This window comes from Lithobates pipiens, unplaced genomic scaffold (genome assembly GCF_037356315.1).
Source record: "Lithobates pipiens isolate NorthernLeopardFrog02 unplaced genomic scaffold, aLitPip1_a1.2 Scaffold_27, whole genome shotgun sequence".
Taxonomy (NCBI): Eukaryota; Metazoa; Chordata; class Amphibia; order Anura; family Ranidae; genus Lithobates; species Lithobates pipiens.
This window is the reverse complement of record NW_027507788.1, coordinates 6,437,927-6,447,091: the sequence shown is the minus strand read 5'-3', so window position 1 is coordinate 6,447,091 and position 9,165 is coordinate 6,437,927.

Below are 9,165 nucleotides of genomic sequence, written 5' to 3'. Positions count from 1 at the left end.
TATTTAATATATATATATATATATTTAATATATATATATATATATATATATATATATATATATATATATATATATATATATATATATATAATATATATATAATATTTAATATATATATTTAATATATATATATATATATAATATATATTTAATATATATTTAATATATATATATATATATATATATAATATATATTTAATATTTAATATATATATATATATATATATATATATATATATATATATATATATATATATATATATAAATATATATTTAATATATATATATAATATATACTTAATATATATATATAATATATATTTATATATGTATATAATATATATTTAATATATATATATAATATATATTTAATATATATATAATATATATTTATTTTTATTTTTGCTTGAATTTCATAGGACGATAGATTTCCTTGCCTATTTGAATGGCTCGCGCCCATTCACCAGACCGGTACGCGGCAAGGGCCCTACCCTGCCAAACCCCTTTAATTTAAACATCGCAGATGGAGCGTCCCGGAGCCACGACCGGTGTGTCGGATCAGCATCTCTCGCTCGCGATTAATATGCTTTTGGAAGGTTAGAATAAAAAAAAAAATAATTAAAAATTTTTTTTTAAAAACCGCCACTGCTCGTTCCAATTTCCTTCCTCGCCAGGCCGTTCGGATAGATCAGAGTGCCGCACAGGCGCGCCAAGACGGCCTGGAGGCTCAAGCTGCCGGAGTAAAACCAAAAACGTAAATCCGAATACGGGGTCTGCCAGCAGATTCCGAAACCCCCCCCCCCCCCCAAAAGCCGCAGAGTTTGATCATCGCCAGAAATACACGGAATGGCAAATGCCAGAATCCGGGGGGGGGGGGGGCGTAATAAATAGACATTGTTGGGGGATAACTGGGCCACTCTACGGTTCTCAGCGGCGAATGGAAGGGAAAAAAAAAAAAACCTCGCTGCAGGCTTTGCGTCGGAGGGGAGGCTGCGGCATCTGCTTGGGCAGAAGGGTGAATTCAAGCCTGTCCTCGGGAAGGGGAGGCGGGCACCGTACAGAGAGATAGAAGATGGAAGTGCCGCAAGCCTTTAGGGAAGGTGGGCATTGGAAGAAGCCATGGCTGGCTGCCCCGAAAAAATTCAATTTTCCTTTCCAGGATGGAAAGTCTCTGCTGTTCATTAACTGTCCCCTTCCCGATGAATAAAAAGAAAGCTGGATTGCTGGTTCATTGGCCCCGCACTAAATGCCCCCCTTAGGGTTGCTTAATGTGCCCATGATACTCTGGGCACAGGGTCAAACTCCAGGTGGAACCTAACCTTGCCAGTTCTATCCCCCCCCCCCTGAACCCCCCCCCCCCCCAGCATTTTCTTGTGAACCCAGGGCTACTTGATGTGCCCAAGATTTCCTGGACACAGGGTCCAAGTCCAGATGGAACCCTAAGCTTGCCATCTCCCCCCCCCCCCCCCCTTTTAACACCTCTCCCTCCACACTTTTTTCTGTAACCCCAGGCCTGTGTCATGTGCCCATAATACCCTGGGCACAGCTTCAAGTGGAACCCAACTTTGCCATCTCTACCCCCTTCTTGGACTCCCCCTCTCCCCAAGCTTTTCATGTAAACCCTGGGTTGCTTGATGTGCCCATGATGCCCTGGGCTTGGGGTCCAACTCCAGGTGAAACTGCACTTTGCCATCTTAGCCCTCTTTGAACCCACCCCTCCCCCCAGGCTTTTCCTGCAAGCCCAGGGCTGCTTGATGTGACCAGCATACCCAAGACACATGGCTTAACTCTAAGTGGAACCCAATCTTGAAGTGCCAAAGATATCCTGGACACAGGGGGTTCAACTCCAGATGGAACCTAAGCTTGCCATCTCTTTCCCCTCTGACACATCCCCTCCCCATTTTAACACCTCTCCCTCCACAATTTTTCTGCAAGCCCAGGACCGCTTCATGTGCCCATGATACCCTGGGCACAGGGCCCAGCTCCAAGTGGAACCCAACCTTGCCATCTCTACTCCCTCTTTGACCCCCCCCCCCCCAGGCTTTTCCTGTGAACCCTGGGTTGCTTGATGTGCCCATGATACCCTGGGTTTGGGACCAACTCTAGGTGAAACTGCACTTTTCCATCTTAGCCCTCCCTCAGGTTTTTCCTGCAAGCCCAGGGCTGCTTGATGGGCCCACGATACCCAAGACACAGGGCTTAACTTTAGGTGTAACCCAACCTTGTCATCTCTACCCCCTCCCCCCCTTTCAATCCCCTCCCCCAGGCATGTTCTTGTGAACCCAGGGCTGCTTGATGTGCCCAAAATACTATGGGCACAGGGTCCAACTCCAGATGGAACCTAAGCTTGCCATCTCTACCCCCTCTGCCACCCTCCCCCATTCTTTTCCTGTAAACCCAGGGCTGCTTTATGTGCCCATGATACCCAGGACACAGGGTCCCAACCTTGCAATTTCTATCCCCCCCCCCCTTTAAATCCCTCTTCCCCCAGACTTTTACTGTAAGCCCAGGGCTGTTTGATGTGCCCATGATATCCAAGACACAGGACCCAGCTTCAGGTGGAACCCAACCTTGCTATCTCTATCCCCCACACTTTCAACCCCTCCTCCCCTAGGCTTTTTCTTGTCAACCCAGGGCTGCTCGATGGGCTCAAGTGGGCACAGGGTCCAACCCCAAGTGGAACCTAACCTTGCCATCCCTACCCCCCTCTTGGACTCCCCCTCTCCCTAGGCTTTTCCTGTAAACCCAGGGCTGCTCGATGTGCTCAAGATACCCTGGGCACAGGGTCCAACTCCAGGTGGAACTTAACCTTGCCAACTCTACCCCCTCTTTGACTCTCTTAAACCCAGGGTTGCTTGATGTGCCAATGATAACCTGGGCTTGGAAGTCCAACTCCAGGTGAAACTGCACCATGCCATTTTAGCCCTCTTTGAGCCCACCTCTCCCCACAGGCTTTTACTGTAAGCCCAGGGCTGTTTGATGTGCCCATGATACCCAAGACACAGGGCCCAGCTTCAGGTGGAACCCAACCTTGCTATCTCTACCCCCCACACTTTCTTGTCAACCCTAGGCTTTTTCTCGTCAACCCAGGGCTGCTCGATGTGCTCAAGATACCCTGGGCACAGGGTCCAACTCCAGGTGGAACCTAACCTTGCCATCTCTACCCCCTCTTTGACTCTCTTAAACCCAGGGCTGCTCGATGTGCTCAAGATACCCTGGGCACAGGGTCCAACTCCAGGTGGGACCTAACCTTGCCATCTCTACCCCCACTTTGACTCTCTTAAACCCTGGGTTGCTTGATGTGCCAATGATAACCTGGGCTTGGAAGTCCAACTCCAGGTAAAACTGCACCATGCCATTTTAGCTCTCTTTGAACCCACCTCTCCCCACAGGCTTTTACTGTAAGCCCAGGGCTGTTTGATGTGCCCATGATACCCAAGACACAGGGCCCAGCTTCAGGTGGAACCCAACCTTGCTATCTCTACCCCCCAGACTTTCAACCCCTCCTCCCCTAGGCTTTTTCTTGTCAACCCAGGGCTGCTCGATGTGCTCAAGAGGGCACAGGGTCCAACCCCAAGTGGAACCTAACCTTGCCATCCCTACCCCCTTTTTGGACTCCCCCTCGGCTTTTCCTGTAAACCCAGGGCTGCTTGATGTGCTCAAAATACCCTGGGCACAGGGTCCAACTCCACGTGAAACCTAACCTTGCCATCTCTACCCCCTCTTTGACTATCTTAAACCCAGGGTTGCTTGATGTGCCAATGATACCCTGGGCTTGGAAGTCCAACTCCAGGTGAAACTGCACCATGCCATTTTAGCCCTCTTTGAACCCACCTCTCCCCACAGGCTTTTCCTGGGCTATTAGTATTGATAAGAAAGAACACAGCTTGTTGCTTCAGAGCAGGGGTCTCAAACTGGCGGCCCTCCAGCTATTGCGAAACCACAAGTCCCATGAGGCATTGCGAGGCTGACAGTTACAAGCATAAATCCCGCATGATGGGACTTGTAGCTTTGCAACAGCTGAAGGGCCACCAGTTTGAGACACCTGCTTCAGAGAGAGTATCTGATTGCCTGGGGGGGGGGGTCCAAAAGGGTAAAGGTTTGCTGTTGAAGCAAAGTGGCCCATAGGGGTTTTTGGTCTTGCTTTGGATCAGTTGCAGGTATCGGCTTCAGCGATTTATTATGTTTGAACTTGATCAGCGCGTTTCTTTACAATCCATATAATACACAAGCTGGAGACGGATATGAGAAAGGACAGCGCCCATCATCGCGTTTCAAAACTGCTTGCCTATCGTCTTACCGAAAAGTCAGGTCTGTCAGGTATCAATGTGTGCTGATATCAGTCTGCCCAGCATGGGCACAGAGATGGGACAGCATGCCAGCACCCCCCCCCCCCCGTTGCATTGCCCGCCACTGTGCTCAGCGATTGTGCACACCTCACTAGAGGCCACCGAAACAGCAGACGCTCCCAGAATCCTCAGCTGGAACTTCCTTTCAACCTCCCCATCATCTCTTTAATGAATTTATTCATTGCTTTGATGCGACTCCCTGCCTGGCACAATCTGGAGAAGTAAAAGGGCGCACGTTTAATAAACTTTCCTCTCTAAACTCATTTCACTTACATATTTCCTGACAGTAACATCTCTCCTTTTTTTTTAACCAGCGGAGATGAGTGAATAATTAAAGAACCCTCCCTCGGGATCTGAACCTGTAATCTTAGGCTAGGTGCACATCTATATGCAAGTCTATGCAAAACTGTGCAATTTCCCAACTCGCAGAGAAACGCACATCGCCAAATGTGACTGCCGAGGTGACAATTTGGTAAATCGCACCCTCGCACGTCTACAAATGCACGCCTTTTCCGGTGTATCAAACCTCATGGTACCGCAGCACCATAGGGTTTGGAGTAGCGCAATTTTTGGTAAAGAGTCACTTTTTCCATGTTTCTCGCACGTAGGAGAGCCCATTGAAATGAGCAGGCTGCCCTACATGTAGAGTTGCCACCTCATCCCTTTAAACCCGAACACACATCAATTACGCGGGCTCTGAGGCTATTTTAATGCAGATAAGGCACCAAGTTTAGTTTAATTACCACCTTAATCAGCCACAGAACCCGTGTAATTCATAAGTGTTTGGGTTTAAAGGGATGAGTTGGCAACCATACCTACATGTTATGAATTACACAACTACCGGAATTATACAACTATCATTTGAAGAAGGAGGTCAGAATTTCCTCCGTCTCCTCTAGTGATCACTCAGACTGGACACTGTAACAATGTAGCAAGTCACAAGGTGAGAGGCTGATCTGTGTCAGCAAAAATAACATTTGTGGGGTGAGGGTTGGATGAGAAGACTTGGCTCAAACTTTGGGTCTCACAATGGTCACCAAAAAAATATAAAAAAAAATAATAATGAGACTACCTGGCTTACAAACGTTCCAATTCAAAAGGTGTTTGTGGGAATTTGTGTCCATTTTGAGGTCAGCTTCTGATGTTGGATGCGAAAACCTGGCTCAAACACTGGGCACCAACAAAAAAGACTACCTGGCTCACAACCCGCTATCCAAGTCATCCCAAAGGTGTTTGCGGGAATTTGTTATGCTTTCTGAGGTCAGGTTCAGATGTTAGATGAGAAAACCTGGCTCAAACATTGGGCACCAACAAAAAAGACTACCTGGCTCACAACCCACTATCCAATTCATCTCAAAGGTGTTTGTGGGAATTTGTGCCCATTTTGAGGTCAGCTTCTGAAGTTGGGTGAGAAAACCTAGATCAAACATTGGGCACCAAAAAAAAAAAAAAAAAAAAGACTACCTGGCTCACAACCCGCTATCCAAGTCATCCCAAAGGTGTTTGCAGGAATTTGTTATACTTTCTGAGGTCAGGTTCAGATGTTGGATGAGAAAACCTGGCGCAAACATTGGGCACCAACAAAAAAAAAGACTACCTGGCTCACAACCCACTATCCAATTCATCCCAAAGGTGTTTGGCACAAATTCCCACAAACACTTTTGGGATGAATTGGATAGTGGGTTGTGAGCCAGGTAGTCTTTTTTGTTGGTGCCCAATGTTTGAGCCAGGTTTTCTCATCCAACATCTGAACCTGACCTCAGAAAGTATAACAAATTCCCGCAAAAACCTTTGGGATGACTTGGATAGCGGGTTGTGAGCCAGGTAGTCTTTTTTTTTTTTTTTGGTGCCCAATGTTTGATCTAGGTTTTCTCACCCAACTTCAGAAGCTGACCTCAAAATGGGCACAAATTCCCACAAACACCTTTGAGATGAATTAGATAGTGGGTTGTGAGCCAGGTAGTCTTTTTTGTTGGTGCCCAATGTTTGAGCCAGGTTTTCTCATCTAACATCTGAACCTGACCTCAGAAAGCATAACAAATTCCCGCAAACACCTTTGGGATGACTTGGATAGCGAGTTGTGAGCCAGGTAGTCGTAGTATTTTTTATTTTTTTTGTTGGTGCCCAGTGTTTGAGCCAGGTTTTTGCATCCAACATCAGAAGCTGACCTCAAAATGGACACAAATTCCCACAATTTGTGAGGTCAGCTTCTGAAGTTGGGTGAGAAAACCTGGCTCAAACAATAGGCACCAAAAAAAAAAAAAAAAAAGACTACCTGGATCACAACCCGCTATCCAAGTCATCCCAAAGGTGTTTGTGGGAATTTGTTATACTTTCTGAGGTCAGGTTCAGATGTTGGATGAGAAAACCTGGCTCAAACATTGGGCACCAAAAAAAAAGAAGACTACCTGGCTCACGATCAATGTTCCAATTCATCCCAAAGGTGTTTGTGGGAATTTGTACCTATTCTGAAGTTGGGTGAGAAAACCTGGCTCAAACAATGGGCACCAAAAAAAAAACGCTACCTGGCTCACAACCCGCTATCCAAGTCATCCCAAAGGTGTTTGTGGGAATTTGTTATACTTTCTGAGGTCAGGTTCAGATGTTGGATGAGAAAACCTGGCTCAAACATCGGGCACCAACAAAAAAAGACTACCTTGCTCACAACCCACTATCCAATTCATCTCAAAGGTGTTTGTGGGAATTTGTGCCCATTTTGAGGTCAGCTTCTGAAGTTGGGTGAGAAAACCTAGATCAAACATTGGGCACCAAAAAAAAGAAGACTACCTGGCTCACAATAAACATTCTAAATCTTCCCAAGGGTGTATGTGGGAATTTGTGCCCATTTTTGAGGTCAGCTTCTGATGTTGGATGAGAAAACCTGGCTCAAACATTGGGCACCAAAAAAAGAAAAAGAAAAAAGAAGACTACCTGGTTTACAACCCGCTATCCAATTCATCCCAAAGGTGTTTGTGGGAATTTGTTCTAATTTGTGAGGTCAGGTTCTGAGATGTTGGATGAGAAAACCTGGCTCAAACATTGGGCACCAAAAAAAAGAAGACTACCTGGCTCACGATCAATGTTCCAATTCATCCCAAAGGTGTTTGTGGGAATTTGTACCTATTCTGAAGTTGGGTGAGAAAACCTGGCTCAAACAATGGGCACCAAAAAAAAACCGCTACCTGGCTCACAACCCGCTATCCAAGTCATCCCAAAGGTGTTTGTGGGAATTTGTTATACTTTCTGAGGTCAGGTTCAGATGTTGGATGAGAAAACCTGGCTCAAACATCGGGCACCAACAAAAAAAGGCTACCTGGCTCACAACCCACTATCCAATTCATCTCAAAGGTGTTTGTGGGAATTTGTGCCCATTTTGAGGTCAGCTTCTGATGTTGGATGAGAAAACCTGGCTCAAACATTGGGCACCAACAAAAAAAGACTACCTGGCTCACAACCCACTATCCAATTCATCCCAAAGGTGTTTGGCACAAATTCCCACAAAGACCTTTGGGATGACTTGGATAGCGGGTTGTGAGCCAGGTAGTCTTTTTTTTTTTTTTTTTTTTGGTGCTCAATGTTTGAGCCATGTTTTCGCATCCAACATCAGAAGCTGACCTCAAAATGGACACAAATTCCCACAATTTTGAGGTCAGCTTCTGAAGTTGGGTGAGAAAACCTGACTCAAACATTGGGCACCAAAAAAAAAAGGCTACCTGGCTCACAACCCGCTATCCAAGTCATCCCAAAGGTGTTTGTGGGAATTTGTTATACTTTCTGAGGTCAGGTTCAGATGTTGGATGAGAAAACCTGGCTCAAACATCGGGCAACAAAAAAAAAAAAAACGAAAAAAAAGAAGACTACCTGGCTCACAACCCATTATCCAATTCATCCCAAAGGTGTTTGTGGGAATTCGTACCCATTTGTGAGGTCAGGTGCTGATGTCGGATAAGAACACCTGGCTCAAACATTGGGCCTCACATTGGGCACCAAAAAAATAAGATAACCTGGCTCACAGTCAGAGTTCCAATTCATCTCAAATGTGTTTGCTGGAATTTTTGCCCATTTGCAAGGTCAGGTGCTGATGTTGGATGAGAAGACCTGGCTCAGGTCTCACATTGGTCACCAAAAAATTGCATGACCTGGCTCACAGTCAGCGTTCCAATTCATGCCAAAGGTGTTTGTGGGAATTTGTGAGGTCAGGTACTGATGATGAACGAGAAGACCTGGCTCACACTGGGAATTCAAATTCATCCCAAAGCTGATCAGTAGGATTGAGGTCAGGGCTCTGAACGGGACACTCCAGTTCCTCCACACCAAACTGGTCAAACCATGCCTTTATGGAGTTATGGGTTTGTACACAGGGGTACAGTCATGGTGGACGAGAAAAGGGTCTTCACCAAACTGTTAGCACAAGGTTGGAGGGGAACGATTGTCTACAACACCCTTCCTTAACCTATTCACCCCAGAGGACCCCTAAAATAATTTTCAGGTCTCAGGGAACACCTGTTAGATGAATCTATTCAGGGTCATTGGGCAAACATCCCTTACATTGGTGGTGATAAGTGGGAAGAATGCTCCCCTTACACGAGTGGGCAAAATGACCCGGTGGCCAGTCATGCTGATGTCTCCACCAAGTGACTTTGGACTTGGAACAATGGCGGCACCGTCAAAAGGGAACTCGCTTAGCCACAGCTAAAGGATCCCCTAGACACCCCTGTAGGAACCCCATAGTTCCAGAGAACCGTGGCTAAGGCCGCGTACACACGGGCGGATTGTCTGTCCAACTTAGTCAGCTGAACCGTGTTTCAGCGGACAA